Source organism: Cryptomeria japonica, chromosome 6 (assembly GCF_030272615.1).
Source record: "Cryptomeria japonica chromosome 6, Sugi_1.0, whole genome shotgun sequence".
Taxonomy (NCBI): domain Eukaryota; kingdom Viridiplantae; phylum Streptophyta; class Pinopsida; order Cupressales; family Cupressaceae; genus Cryptomeria; species Cryptomeria japonica.
In genome coordinates this window covers 655690592-655706911 of record NC_081410.1, presented here as the reverse complement: position 1 = coordinate 655706911, position 16320 = coordinate 655690592, and the positions used below count along the sequence as shown (strand labels likewise).

At 37.7% G+C, this 16320-nt stretch overlaps 1 protein-coding gene and 1 non-coding gene across 4 annotated transcripts in view; one reads left to right on the top strand and one right to left on the bottom strand.

Moving 5' to 3' along the window:
• LOC131033204 (ATP phosphoribosyltransferase 2, chloroplastic) overlaps positions 1-16320 on the bottom strand; it is a 115933-nt gene that overhangs the window by 74764 nt on the left and 24849 nt on the right. The window lies entirely within an intron of this gene.
• TRNAV-AAC (transfer RNA valine (anticodon AAC)) lies at positions 2937-3008 on the top strand. Its single transcript has one exon. It is a non-coding gene; the product is annotated as a tRNA-Val (tRNA).

Sequence of the window (16320 nt, the reverse complement as noted above, 5' to 3'; positions counted from 1 at the left end):
CAAAAAAGTAAACTTTCTAAAAATAGAAAGTTGTCCAAATTCGTCCAAATCAATTGCGATCTTCATCCTTTGGCCTCTCTAAGCACTCTGGTGGTGTTCACACTTCGGAATCACATAACTTGCAAAAAACTAACTTTCAATCGTCAGGGCCTGAAATGTTCTAAACTGGACAAGGCTTGGTGAAACTGCAGCAAAAGGTCACAGGATACTAACAAAATCCTAGAAAGAAGGAAAAGAGAGGGTCCCCATTTGCAATGGAGCGATGTGTGGAAAAAGGTCACAACAGTACACCAGATGGATGTTAAGACAGCTTTTCTAAATGGTGAGATCTCAGAAGAAGTCTACCTAGAGCAACCTGAAGGGTTTGAAATTCATGATGCAGAGTCTCATGTGTGTAGACTCAAGAAAGCTCTCTATGGGCTTAAACAGGCTCCCAGGGCCTGGTATGAAAGAATTGACACCTATCTCTCAGGACTAGGCTTCTCCAAAAATGATGCAGATCCTAATCTCTACTACAAAAGAAATAAAGGTGATATGCTAATATTGATTTTATATGTTGATGACTTATTAATCTCAGGAAATGATCACCTTATAGATCAATGCAAGAAATATCTATCCAAAGAATTTGATATGAAGGACTTGGGTCTCCTTCATTACTTCCTAGGATTGGAAGTATGGCAGAATTCTGACAACATTATACTAAACCAAGGAAAGTATACCTTGGATATTTTGAAGAGATTTGGAATGCTAAACTGTAGACCCATGACCTCTCCTATGGAAACCAATTTACATAAACTTAAAGAAGCAGCAGCAGAGTCACAACCCACTGATCCTACTCAATACAGACAGATGATTGGGTCCCTGATGTACCTGGTAAATACAAGACCAGATATCTATTATGCAGTTAATGCTCTAAGTCAGTTTATGTGTGATCCGAAGGAGATACACCTGGTTGCAGTAAAACACATTATGAGATACCTACAAGGTCCCCTAAACCTTGGTCTCAAATATGAGAAAGTTGATATAGACCTACAAGGATTTACAGATTCAGATTGGAGTGGAAGTGTGACTGACAGGAAAAGCACTTCAGGGAGTTGCTTGAGTCTAGGTTCAGCTATGATATCTTGGATCAACAGGAAGCAGTCTTCTCTAGCTCAAAGCTCCACCGAGGCAAAATACATTGCAGCTTCTATGGCTGCCCGAGAGGCAGTATGGCTTAGGAAGTTGCTTGTGGGGTTGTTTGGAGAACCTATGAAACCCACTGTTATACACTGTGACAACCAGAGCTGCATAAAAATTTCAGTAAATCTAGTGTTTCATGACAGATCCAAGCATATTGAGATTCCATACCACTATGTATGAGATATGGTAGACAAGAACTCAATCCAATTAGAATATGTTTGTACGGGAGATCAAACTGCAGATATTCTGACCAAACCTCTTTCCAGAGTGAAGGTTGATCACTTCAGAAAAGGTTTAGGTATGATAGAAAGGTAATTTACTTTGTAATTTGTATTTGCATATCTATAAGATGTTTAAAGTATAAACTTCTTTGTCATTATAGGACATTTTTGGATTTTATCCCCTGGGTTCATATCTAAGAGGTGACGATCTCTCAAGATAATGAACACTTGTATGGAGACATTATAAGGTGACGATCTTATAACGTCCAAACTAGTTATCATGTTGGATCTCTAGTGTATCATGGATGAGCCATGATTGTGTTGTGGTAAAACATTTATATGAAATGTTAGTGCACCTACCTCAACTGGGATAAAGATGAGAATGGAATATTTTCTCATATGATTATCCTTAAGTATTGCGTGCTTAGGCAATACTGATATCACGTGCTAAGGCGATATCCTGTCATCACAAGATTGATGTGATGGTCTTTTGTATCACGTGTTTAGGTGATACTTCATATCATGTGATTAGGTGATATGATTTCCTAGAAAGTTAGATTGTGTAAAGAATGCTAACTATCATTTAAAATTGTGATGCTTGATACACTAGTCTCATTTATCTTACCTAGCTAAGAGGGAGTGTTAATGCATGGTAGCTACGGTAAGATAAATGATTGAATGAGAGATAAATGAAGTCTCTCATTCAATCATTTATCCTATCGATTAAACCATTAAGAAAAACTTCAAGCTATTCTATTTGATGATTATTCCTCATCGATAACCATGGCATATTGGTAATCAACGATAGTTATCTAATTAATCATCTATCCCGATCTATATCTGATTTGTTCTCAACAAGTGATTATTATATTACTATCGGGTGGCATAGTAATGCACCGATTAATGATTAATGAATATAACCCTTAGTTAAGTGATCGGTGTCGGTTAACATAGACACCGATTCACTTCGGTTACTTTGCAATACCAAATGCCATCATTAATACCGATTGGCATATCAGTTAACATGTTAATATGTTACATAAGTCCCGATTAATATCGGGTTGGCAAATATGTTATGTGTTATGTGATCACTGATTAATATCGGGCTGACAAATATGTTTAACACCGGTTGATATTATATACCAAAGGGTGCGATCAAGTAGTGTCTTGATCGGTCATGTCCATAAGACATGACCGGTCAAGGCACTGCTTGATCTCCCCTCTCATATATATATATATATATATATATCATATGGCATTTGAGAAAGAGGATATCAAAATCAATAAATACTCCTCTTACCTGCCATAAAAAAAGAAGATAGTCAGACTTATAATTCAGATTAAATACATAGACATATAAAGAATAGAATTAGAATACATCTTGCATATTGAATTGTAAATTGGACAAACTTTACATGGTATCAGAGCCAGGTTCAAGCTAGGAGCCCCAAGCACACGAGAGGTGTGGCTTAAGGGGGGGTGTTGCTGTTGGAAATAAGCCACACCCGGACCGACGATGGACTGGTCCAAGAGGGGCCAGTAGCTCAGTGGTAGAGCACTCCAGCAACATATGGAAGGTCCTAGGTTCAAGTCCTAGCTGGTCCATGTCTCAACATGGTATCAGAGCCAGGTCCAGGCTAAGAGCCCCAAGCACACGAGAGGTGTGGCTTAAAGGGGAGGCCTTGGTGTTGGAAATAAGCCACACCCGGACCGACGATGGACTGGTCCAAGAGGGGCCAGTAGCTTAGTGGTAAAGCACTCCAGCAGCGTATGGAAGGTCCTAGGTTCGAGTCCCAGCTGGTCCATGTCTCAACATCCCGAAGCAAAAATTTTGCTCCTTGGTGAACTGGACTAATCTTCGGTCCATCCTCGATTCACGTTTCAAATTTCATCGCGTTTCGAGTTCGTTTGCTATGTTTTTTCTTCAATTTCGGGTTTTTTCTTCCTGACTGTGGGTGGGAAATTTTCCTTTGATTGCAAGTTTTATTTTTCTCTTGTTTTAGTGTTGTAGGGAAATTTTAAAACAATTACAAGTGCACTTTATTTAAAACTTGTTACTTGTAACTTACTTTTTATTTCCCCCTTGCTTTTATGTCTTTTAAGTCATTGTAGGAACTTTTTGGACAAAGTACAAGTGAATTTAAAATTATAAGTTTAAAAAGAACTTGTAATTTCTTATAAAAGTTCCTACTTAAGTGATTTTAAGTTGTGGTAGGGATTCTTTTTCTCTATTACAAGTTTTAATGTTCTTTTTACTTGTAATAGGGTTTTTATTTCCCTATTACATGTTTTAGTCCTTTATGTCATTTTAAACTTGTAAAAGGGATTTTATTTCCCTATTACAAGTCTTTTTGCTCCTTTATGTTTTTAAAACTTGTAATGGGGATTTTATTTTCCTATTACAGGTTGTTTTGTTGTTTCTTTTTGTGTTCTTCTTCCTTTAAAACCTGAATTTGCCCAAATGAAGGAAAATGATGTAATTTAAAACTTGTAAAGGGGTTTTAGAAACCTGAATGCATCTTTTGGAGGGCACATTTTGCTTGGAATTGGAAAGGAAGAACACGATCTGCACATTTGTTCTCTCAAATCCATTTCTTGTGGCATTTCTCCACTAAATCCATCCTATATTCATGCAAAATCGTTGGAAATCAATGTTTACTGCCACGTTTTTCACCAAAAATGGATTGGGCAAACACATTTTGCATTATAGAAGGCATTTATAGACGTTTTTGGAAGACGTCTTTGCTGGTTATTGCCACGTTTTGGGGGCATGAATCTCCTTCTTGCCACATTTGCAACATGTCCCCCATTGATGAGTGTTTGAGATCAAGTATCTTTCTTCCTCCAAGCCATTTTTATTGGGAAGATTTGAAGGCAAAACTGATTTGGTGGCTTCCTTAACTATTAAAAGAGCATTTCGGTTTCTTTCAAGTCCATTTGCTTTGATCTAGGGCATTTGCTCTTGCTCAAATTTCGGATTTCTTCAAGATCTTATCCAAATTGATAAGTTATTTGCAAAGCAATTTGTGAATGTGCAAGATTTCCCCCTTTTCATTTCTACTTGTATTCAGAATTTCAAAACCCGATTACAAGTAGCCTTGGTTATGCTGTCCTTCCCTTTGGTAAAAAGAGTTAACCTTCTTTTTACAAAAATTACAATGTTGAGAGTTTTTCCCATTTTCCAAGTTGCCAAGATGAGAATGTCCCTCTCCATATCTATCCATGGTCACATAAAGTTTGCCATTACCGTTTGGTATCATTTTTCTCATTACAAGTCCACTTGCAACCGGAATTTTAAAACCCGATTGCAGTTGTGTCTTCACTTGCAGTCGGCCATCCAAAACCCGAAATTGGTCCAAAATGCACTCAAAAAACACTTGAAAATGAGTCTTAAAGGTCCAATTACAAGTGCAAACTTTGTTTATCCATTACACATATGAAGTTGCATGTTTGTTCTCCACAATTGCAAGTTAATGCTCTTGTTTTTCCCACACATGTAATGCAGCTTCCAGAACCCGAAATTCCCTTGTGAGCCCATTTTTGCATCAATTTATCCCTTCCTATGTCAGTCCTATTTGCACATACGACCTACCAAATCAATAAATTAAGGCATGGGCCTTATTTTGCAAACAGATTTCAAGATTGGAGGCTGATACAAAGAAGAGATACAACAACATTTCATGGTTGAGAGCATAGAATGCTTTCAAGACAAAGATGGTCATGGCATGAAAAGAGGAAGGCAGCCCTTTCCCTCCTAAAAAGCCAGTACTACCCCAAGCAAGAAGATAAGGTTGAAGTTCGTTGGCCAAGGACACAAAGATCATTAAGGATGCAAATTCTCGTTCCGGTTCAAGATGTCTTCACCAATCTAGAATACTCCAAGTTCTAGCATCCTGAAGCGGCATGAAGATCATCACAAACAAAGGATGATGGAGTTGGAATCGTGTCTTTGGACACTTAGATTAATTATGCATTTGTAATTTTGTTTTGACAAATGACATGTAATGTTAAAGTTGTAATTGCAAGTGTCACTTTTACTTGCACTTTTGTAAAAATGTAATTACATGTAAGGCAACTAAAAGTTGAGTTAGATTGGGACTGTAGTTGGAATAAGTCATGGTGGTTGAGAGAATTTATCAAGTTAGTTAGGATCCTCCCACCTTTTTCTCAAGGCTCCTCTCCTATAAAAACTTGAGGGGGTCTACTGTAATTTTTATCTTTTGGCAATGCAACAAAACTCTGTCAGTTTGTATGTACTGTCTAAGAGTTTGAGCTTAGTTGTAAATCAGATTGCAATCAATTAAAAGAGGCAAATTGTTTTCAAACTTTGTGTTGATTCAAGGTGTTATGTGACGACATTTTCTAGAGATTGATTGTGAGTTTTGAGGTGTTATACAAGAGGGATTCAAGCTCAGTCTTGCAGATTTTGAGCTGCTTATTGTGTTTGGAATTTTAGATTGGTTTTAAGATTTGATACTGCAGACTTTGAGTTGCTTGTTACGTCTGAAACTATTGTAGGACGCTCAAGCAAAGGGGTAACTTGCAAACTTTGTGTTTCTTTTATTTTCTCTGTCTGTGCATAAGTTGTGCACCATATGGACAGACTTTGAGCTACTGTGTGTTGTACATTGTTATCATTTTGAGAAAGTTGATAGGACAATAGAAGTGTTGAAGACTTTGTGCTTTCATTTTTGTTTTCCCGTCCCAGGGAAGTGACGGAGGTCTTTGTGCTTTCATGGAAACTTTGCTTCCCTTTATGTTCCAAAAATCCTACAAAAAAGTCTCATTTTTGTATTTGTTGTTATTTATTTCCAATTGCTATTACTTTTCTGTGAAGAGAAAAGAGTATAGTTTTTCTTGATAGAAGAAGAAAAAGTGTTGTCCCACCCATATTAGATTAGTTTAGTTTGTAGATAGGGGGAGCCTTCCCTAAATTAGAAGAGTATCATACTCACACACTGTGGCTGAAACCACAATTTTGCACATCCCCCAGGTGTAAAAAAAATTTCAACCAACATGGGCTTCATTGTTGGCTTTATATCTTCAATTTTGAGCATAGAATATACAGAGCAGATTTGAGGGAGTTTGATTTGAGGAAGATTGAGGAGTTTTGTTTGTTGTTTGCACTCTCTTGCTAGTCGCCAATCTTACCCTAGTTGGTCATACAAGCTAGAGATAGATGTGGGAAACTGGGAGGAGGCTAGGTGTCCATTTCGAAGAGATTTTGTAGCTGCATGCGTCCAGGGCTTGTATGCTGAGTAATATCCATTTTGTGGGAGATATATCAGTTTTGGAGGAGTGGCATCCATATTTGAATCTCTAGTTTGTTGGGTTTTTATGATATCATCAATATTGTTTGTAAACAACAAATGGGTATGTTTAATAACTCATTGTAATGTGATTTCATTATCTCAATATCTCTTATTTTGATGAAGTATTGTACTTTGAATTCTAAAGTATAAATCACAAATATCACTGGTAGTGGGGTTTTCCTAAATATTGTGATTTTGTAAGTTATTCCATTCTCTATATTGCTGCAAGTGTGTTTGTTGCAAAATAAACCCTTTCTGCATCTCTGTCTACTTATCTATAATACCTTAAACAAAAAATAAAAACAGGGGTGCATATTACAATTAGACAGAGTAAAAGACCATTTGCTTCTTGACTTGCTTTGATGAAGAAGGAGGAGGATGGAACCATGTGTATGTGCATAGATTACAAGTGTATGAACAAGAAAACTATTAAGAACAAGTACCCAATCCCAAGAATAGATGAGCTACATTGAGCTGTCTATCTATTTTTCCCAAATAGACTTTAGAGTTTGGATACCATCAAATTTGGGTTAGAGAGGACATAGAGAAAACAACCTTTAGATGTCACTTTCGCCACTTTGATTTTCATGTCATGCCTTTTGGTTTGACCAATGCAATTGCTACTTTTCAAACTTGTATGAACAAGATCTTCAGTAAGAAGTATACAAGTTTGTGATGATATTCTTTGATGACATACCAATTTTCCATAAGTCATGGGAAGAACATTTGAGGCATTTGGATGAGGTTTTGGGCATCCTTGAGAGTGAATCATTATTTGCTAAGGAGTCAAAATGTGAGTTTGGGATGACAAAGCTATTGTATCTTGGGCATATAATCAACTCTAAGGAAGATAGTGTAAACCCTGAAAAAATTAAAGCAATACTTGTTTGGCCTCCACCCACTAATCTTACATAGTTGAACAAGTTTTTCGGGCTATGTGGTTTCTATAAGAGGTTTCTTAAAGGGTTCTCACAGTTGGCTGTACCACTCACAGATTTGACTAAAAAGTGAGCCTTTACGTGGTCTAAATCAGCACAAAAATCTTTTGGTCACTTCAAGCACTTGTGAGCACATGCCCTATTTTAGCTATTCCGGATTTTCCTAAGCCCTTTGAGCTTGAATATGATGCTTCAAGTGTAGGTATTGGGGCTTTCCTTATGCAAAACAAACACCCAATTGCATATGAGAGCAGAAAATTGAGAAGAGGTGAGAGGAGCTACTCCAATTATGATAAGGAGATGTTAGCCATTATGCATGCATTGGCTAAATTCAGACAGTGCCTTGTTGGAGGGAAGTTCATACTGAAAATTGATCATAATAGCCTCAAGGAATTTCTTAATCAAAAGGATCTTAATGACACGCAACAAAAATAGGTCAGCAAGCTCCAAGCCTATGATTTTGACAATGTCAAAGGGTAAAGGAATGTAGTGGCTAATGCATTGTCAAGAATGCCACATTTTTGCTCACTAACAGAGATTGCAGCAAATTGGAAAGAGCAAATTCATGCTGAATATGCCAAGAAAACCCTTGCCAATAGCATTTTGGATAGTTCCTTGCATGATGACAGATGCAAGGTAAGCGAATATCTCATATTTTACAAGGAGAGATTGTTGCTAGTTCTTGAATCTAAACTTAAATTGAAGATTCTAAAAACATTTCATGACACTCCTATGGCTGGTCACCCTGGGTTTTATAAGACATACAGGCAGATCTGTGAGAATTTCTCATAGAAAGGGATGAAAGATGAAAAATTCAAGTATGTTCATGAGTGACAAGTATGCCAATGAAACAAAAATGAACATACTCACCCTGCTGGTCTACTGCAGCCCCTACCTATTCCCACTCAAAATGGGAAAACATCTCCATGGATTTTACTAGAGGACTTCCCAAGGTGCAAGGGAAGGATTGTATTTATGTGGGAGTGACTAGATTGACTAAGTTTTCTCACTTCTATGTCATTTCAGCAAGATTTACAACAATACAAATGGCAGATTTATTTTTCAAAGAGGTTTTTAGACTCCATGGGACACCAAAGAACATCATCAATGATAGGGATAGCAAGTTTATGAGTTTGTTTTGGTACGAGTTGTTTAAGTTGTGTGGAACAAAGTTGACTCCTAGCACTAGCCACCATACCCAAACAGATGGACAAATTGAGATTGCCAACAAATGGGTGGAAGGATACCCGTGCAACTATGTTTTAGGGCAATAGAAGGTGTGGTTTAAGTGTTTGCATTAGAGGATTATTATTATAATTTTACCTACCATATGACTATCAGGATGTCTCCTTTCATGGCATTATATAGCTATGAAGCTCCCAGCTTCATTGATTTACTTTTTGGAGATTGCAGATTACCTAAAGCCAAAGATATGTTATAGGAGAGTCAGGATATCATGAGATCTTTCAAAGATAACATCCAACATGCTCAAAATTGGTAGAAGATGTACATTGTTCAGCATTTATTGAGCTTGCATTTGAGGTAGGAGACACGGTCTACTTGAGATTGCAGCCTTACAAACAATCCATTCTCAAGAAGAGTGGGCTAGAGAAATTGAAGCCTCGCTACTATGGGTTGTTTTGAGTCATCAAGAGAATTGAGGAGGTGGTTTATGAGCTTGAGCTACCTAAGAGTAATCATGCCTCAAAAAGGCACATGGGCATAATGTGATTCCTTCTATAGAGTTTCCTCCTTTGGATGAGGAAGGCAAATTGATATTGAATCCTAAGGTAGTGATTGACTTCAAGGAGTGTGCTCTTTGGAAGAAGACTATTAGAGAGTACTTGGTGAAATGGGAGAACTTACTAGTGGAGGAAGCAACACCAAAGAGTGGGCAGATTTTATAGCATCCAGACTTACAATTGCTTGAGGACAAGCAATCTTGGGGAGGGAGGAATGTCCCCCTCTCGCACAACTTCCATGATGGCAAGGAAGGATGAAATTTCACCAAGTAAGGAAAATTCCTTCCCCAAGCTCCAAATGCACCTATCTCTAGGATGGGAAGAAATGATGAATTTTGCTAAGTGTTGACAAATCCTCCTCTAGGATTGATATGAGCTCAAGGATTCCTTAGAAATGGAACCTCAAAAATTTGACTAAGTATGGAGGAATTTCTTCTCCAAGCTCCAAATGCACCCATCTGCAAAATGTCAGAAAATGATAAAACATCAAGAATTCATCTATCCAATCCAAAGACAACATCAAGACATCAAGACATCAAGAGGAACGAAGGTCCAAGATGAGCAAATCCAGTTGATGACATCCAAATTCAAGAAGAAATCCACTCTCAGGAAGTTCATGGAGGAGGAATTTCAATTCCAAAGAATGCTAGTTGAAAGACCTCAAGATTCAAGCAAGTACATATGAGAAGAATCTACAACTATCTTGAATTTCCTCTAGAAGTCCAAGATCCCAATCAGGAAAGAGCGAGGAGGAAGAATTCCAGTTCCAGACGTTCAAGATAGACATTCAAAGTTCCTGAGATCCAATTCAAGTATGAAAGACTTCAAGAATGACAAAATCGTCAACAAGGAAAGATATTCCAAGAAGGTGAATTCCCAAGAAAGTAAATGGAAGGAAGAAAATGATCAAGGAAAGATAATTTCAGAAAATTTAATCAAAGTTAGAACCTTGATCACAAAACGATGCAAAAGTGGAATATTCCTCGTGATGAGTCATCTAGTCCACATGGCATCCAACATGTTGAGGTGGCAGCTCATCACCTTCTTTGGCCAATCAAATGTCTCCCAACCGTCACGACCAGATTCATTGCACTAGCCGCCAAGGAAAGGGATAGTGGGTGCCCTATTTTGGGCAATAAGTTATTAAATGCATAATGGAGGGGTGGGCTATTCAATGCATAGTGGACGCTTCATTTGGAGTGATGGTCCATTAAATACATGATGGACATGATGCCTTATTAATTGGCAAGCCCACTACTTGGTACCACAAAGGGTTCATTTTGGTTAAAACCCTAATTAGGGTTTGCATGGTGTAATATTGGCCCTTGATTTCAAATCAATCTTGGTCATTCATTTGTGCGAGGATCTCTATAAAAGGCCCTACCTTCTCATTTGTAATTCATTAGAAGTAGAGAACTCTCACTCTTAGAGTAGTAGAGTAGGAGAAGGAGAAGACATTGTTGTGAGACTTGGAGAAATAAAATTTGATTTCATTGATGATATGGTGGCTTCATGTTTATTTCAACTTGTTGCATGGTTTTCTTCTAATTTCTCAATTGTTTGAAAAAGTGTTTTGATTTCAATGGAGAATGTAATGGTGTTTGATGAATTTCCATGGTTCATACTTTTTGCATCTTATTGATTATAAGTTGTAGTGTAAAGTTAGCCCGAGCCTTTCATATGGATGCTTAACTTCAATCATTGAATGTGCATTGTTCGTTATGATGGTGTTCATTGCGATATGAAAATTCTTTGCATAATCCTTGGAAGATTGCATCGGTCCTGTGGAATTATTGTTGAGCTTGGCGAAGCAGAACTTAGTTAATGTGGAATTCTTCCATTGGAGCACTATCCATTGATGTCATTGTCCTTAGGAGTAGAATAGATTCTCTAACCCTTTCCCCTTTAATTTCAATTCATTTTAGTTGTGTCCATTCGAAGAAGAGGCATCACAAGATTCTAATATCCGATGAAGAAGTTGCAGCCAACATTGCAGAAGTGAAGAACGATTCAAACGTAAGTCCCTTTGTGTTACCAGCATATCACAATGACCATTAAGCTTATCCACATGTCAAGACCTAACAAAGAAGAACCTTGGAGTCACCTGTATGATCTTTCGCAATCTTAGCGTACACGGGATTTTTCTCAAGAGAGGATAAGATACCTTTGTATTTTATTTTGTGTTGGTGTGGTCACAAAACACCCATCAACAAGCATCAACTCACCTTCTTCATCCATAGGGGGGGCAGTTCTATAAAAGGAATCACTTGTTGTCCAAGATCCTTTTTGAGGCATGACACATGGAATAAATTGTGAATTTTTCTTGTAGATTGCAGCTCCAACTCATATGCTACTTCACCAATTCTTTTAATCACCTTGAAAGGCCCATAAAACTTTGGTATAAACTTTTCTATTCCACTTACTTTCAATGAGGATTGTTTATAAGGTTGAAGACACAAAAACACCATGTCTCCCACCTCAAAAGGCCTCTCAACTCGATGGTGATCAGCATATTTCTTTTGTCGTTCTTGTGCAATCAGAATATTATCCTTAAGTGCCTTAAAGATATCTTGATTCTCTTTGGCCCACTCAAGAGCGTTTGGAACTCTAGAATAAAAATAAACAAATCAACAAATGCAGAAGCTTCATAACCATACAAAGCTTTGAAAGGGCTCATGCCTATGCTCGTATGATATGTAGTGTTGTAAGAACCCTGCTGGTTCCAACTCTCCTGAAATACTATTGCTGATTTGTTTTTGGATTTTTCAAGGGCTTTCAACAATTTTGAATAAAAAATAACAAGTGCACCAGGCAAGAATTGCTCATAAAACTAAATAGATACCAAATATAGGGCAATTGAATCTATATTATGAATTAGATAATTGTTGCAAATGAAACTAATACATAAAACATACCCGTAGGTCCTCAACTTATTTTAAATAAAGAATTTTGGAGTTTGCTAGCCAGAACTGGGAAACTGACCAAATTAAGTGTACAAGTCCAGGAACTTATTTCTTCAAGCCAGAAAAGTGATGGAATACCTTGTATGTGCTAGGCGTTGGAAATTGTGCAACCAAAATGCGAGGAAGGCGTTTCAGCCCTCCAAGACAAAACATCCCTTTCCTGGACCCCACGTGGCAAGCCTGAATTGTACGGCCAGCAACTGGAAATTGTACGTCTGCTGCTAAAAGGGGCATCTAACCTGATTTGCCCTTTCCTTATTGAAAAATCTGCAATATCTGGATAAAAGAATCTCTATTGAAGCACAATAAGACTCCTGAATGAAGCCTTCACGATTGCAATAATTCAGCTGATCTTCCACAGCCTCACAATCACAGATTCACGAAGAATTTTCGTTCTCCAATGGCCAAACCTCTTAAACCCTTGTCAAAGAATTCCACAGAGCAAAATAACAAGCAATGTCAAATAATCAATAATCAATAAGAGGTTGAATTGCTTGCTTTGCCTTTATAAACCCAAAAGGCATAATTCTCCAAAAAGTGTGATTTCCTCTTGAAGGGAGTTAAATACATTTAAAATGCATTTAATATACTTTATACAACATTTGAATTAATTCCCCACTTGGGCGCACATTTCCCAAGAAAGTACACCCAAAGTCATTTAAATACATTTAAATGTATTTATTTACTCTCCATAGTTTAATTTGCTTTTTGGGCATCCAAATTCACTTAAGTGATTTAATAAAAATCACTTTATCATATTTAAGTGGCTTTTAATTTTAATAAAGTCAGTCTTTTGACGTGTCGTTTGAAGCTGGAGTCAACATTCAATAACCCCCAGTGTCCAGGTGCGCTGACTAAAAATAGCACTACTGTTAAATTGACTTACTATAAATAATAAGTCCCTCAACTAAGTCCACACATTAACTGCAAAGGCGTTGGAACTAAACCCAAGACTGAACTGAAGAAGTGGAACTGCCACTGAGACTCTATCCAAACATGTTAGCCTACAAGAGTCCAAATAATAGGTTAACCCATCAGCAACTGATACTGACTAGAGTGGGGACATTACAAGTGTTGTAATTGAATTCCACCAAATGTAACCACTTTGCCCATGCCTTTTACTGCCCCAAAACATGTTTCTCAAGTAGCCTTCAAGCTATTTAATACGATTTTTGTTTGACCATATATTTGAAGATGATAACTAGTGCTATGACTTAGTTCTGTTACAGCCAATTTCATCAACTCTTGCCAACAAGTGTTGATGAATATGCGATCTTTATCACTTACAATTATCTTTGGCACACCATGAAATCTGAAAACTTGTTCAAAAAACAGACCAACAACTTGTGGTGCTTTAAACTCGAAAGGTATTGACATAAAATGAGCATATTTAGTGAGTCTATCCACCACAACAAAAATGCAGTCCTTACCATTGATCTTGGGCAGCCCAATTATGAAATCCATTGATATTTGTTCCCACTTATGATTGGGAATAGGAAGTGGATGTAACAGCCCTGCTAGAAAAGAAACTTCAGCATTGTTCCTTCGGCACTCCATGCATTCCTTCACATGCTTGAGAAAATCATCTTTCATACCTTTCCATGAAAATCTTTCATGGATGTACTTGTATGTCTTCAAATAACCCAGATGACCAGCCAGCTGATTGTTATGGAGAACAATAAATCTTATGTTTTAGCTTACTTTCTGGTACAAAATAGATTCTATCCTTATAATAAATGATGGCATTCAACACTTTGTACCTTTCATCACTGATTTTACAATCTAGTATATCACAAGCATGCTGATTTTTTTAATATTCTACTAGTAGGTGATCCTTCAAAGAGGCTGAAATTTCTGAGAGTGAGCAAAATGAAGGGTTTCTAGATAATGCATCAGCAACAACATTATTTTTTCCTTTGAAAAATTCAATGTCAAAGTCGTATCCTTGAAGCTTACTCACCCAACGTTGTCTTTCATTTAATCCCTTTTGCTCCATGAAATATTTGAGGCTATTATGATCAATCCTAACTATAAACTTGCTGCCCACAAGGTATTGATGAAACTTTTCAAGTGCATGCATGATTGCCAACATTTCCTTGCCATATGTAGAGAACCTCTTTTCAACCTCATTCAATTTCTGGCTCTCATAAGCAATTGGATGCTTGTCTTGCATCAACACAGCCCCAATACCAATATTGGATTCATCACACTCAAGCACAAAGGTTTAGATAAATCTAGTAAAGCCAAAACAAAACAAGTAATCATTACCTCTTAAGTTGATTCATGATCTTTTGAATCTCATCCGTCCAAACAAAGGCATCCTTCTTGGTCAAATCTTTCAAAGGAGCAATTAATGAAGAAAACCCCTTCACAAACCGTCTATAGTATGTGCATAGACCAATGAAGCCCCTCAAATGGGACACATTCTTTGGTGATGGCCAATCAAGTATAGCTTGAATCTTCTCCCTATGTGCCTTCACTCCACCTTCGCCAATGACATATCCCAAATATTAGCAGTGTTCCACCAGCGTTGGGGATGTGTTGTGACCATTTCACACATCGCCCCATTAGAATGGGGACCCCCTCTTTTGCTTTTGGTTTTGCTTTCTCTCTGCTTGTTTTTCTCTCTGCTTTTAGGATTTTGAGTGAGTCAGTGGTCTGCCTGAAGATTCAAGATTGTCGGAATGAAACATGCCTTTCAGGAGAGTCAAATTGGTTAGGTCAGGGGCAGGATGAATAGGTCAGGTCTAGATTGAAGGAAGTTTTTTTGGTAAGGTCCTGTTTGTTTCTGAGTCTAAGTCAGCTAAGCATGGTCCGTGAAGAAAGGGAGTTGATTTGGTTAAATGGAGAATGAAATGAATCAAGGGCCTGAAAATGTCAATTTCGCCCTGACCCTTCCAGAGGGTCCAGCGCGAAATTCTTTGTAGACTGGATTTCCTTCACGATTTTGGCTAAGTTTTGACATGTTTGAAGATGAATTTATGTGTTCTTGCCTAGAGAGGGATTTGATCGATTTTGGAGAGCAAGATGATGCCTGAAAGAGGATTTTCGCTCCTGACCCTTCCAGAGGGTCCAGAGCGAAGTTCATTCTAAACACAATTTCTTGCTTTGAGTCGACTTGCAATCTGGTTCCTGGCCTTGAAAATGATCTAACCCTGTCTTGTGAAATGGTTTGAAACTTAAAGACTGAGTAGTTTAGCCTAGAATGAAGATTTCGCTCCTGACCCTTCCAGAGGCTCCAGAGCGAAAATCTTATTTGAGCTTATTTATCACTAATTTTGGCTAACTTTTTATGTGTAGGGTCTCTTGGAATGAAGATTGGACATCATTTGATACATTTGAAGATTTGGAAGCATGCAAAATGATGAGTTTTGGACAAGGAAGGCAAATTCGCTCCTGACCCTTCCAGAGGGTCCTGAGCAAAATTTTGAATAGCTCTCATCTTGCAATGAAAAGGGTCAAGTTTTGGGCATGAATGAAACAAGGAAAACTCCCTTTTGCCTCCTGAGAAAGTTTCAACTTAAAAGAATGAAGCATTTTGCTTAAAACCTAATTTTCGCTCCTGACCCTTCCAGAGGGTCCAGGGCGAAAATATTTATGAGAGACATTTCTTGCTCAGTTTGGTCAAATTGGAATATTAAAGGCATGATGAAAGGTGGAAAGAGCATGTTGAAACCTTTAGGTATGTTTGGAGATAAAAAATGAAGGATTCTGCCCTGGAAAGGCAATTTCGCTCCTGACCCTTCCAGAGGGTCCAGAGCGAAATTCCTCATAATCACATTTTTTGGCCTTCCTTGGACATGAGACTTTATTCCTAGCACAATGGAAGGTGAAATCATACTTAGCAAAGAAACTTCAAGGTGAAAAAATGAAAGATTTTGGTCAAAATAGTGAAAATCGCTCCTGACCCTTCCAGAGGGCCCAGAGCGAATTTTCTCAAAAACACCTTTTTGCTATCAAAT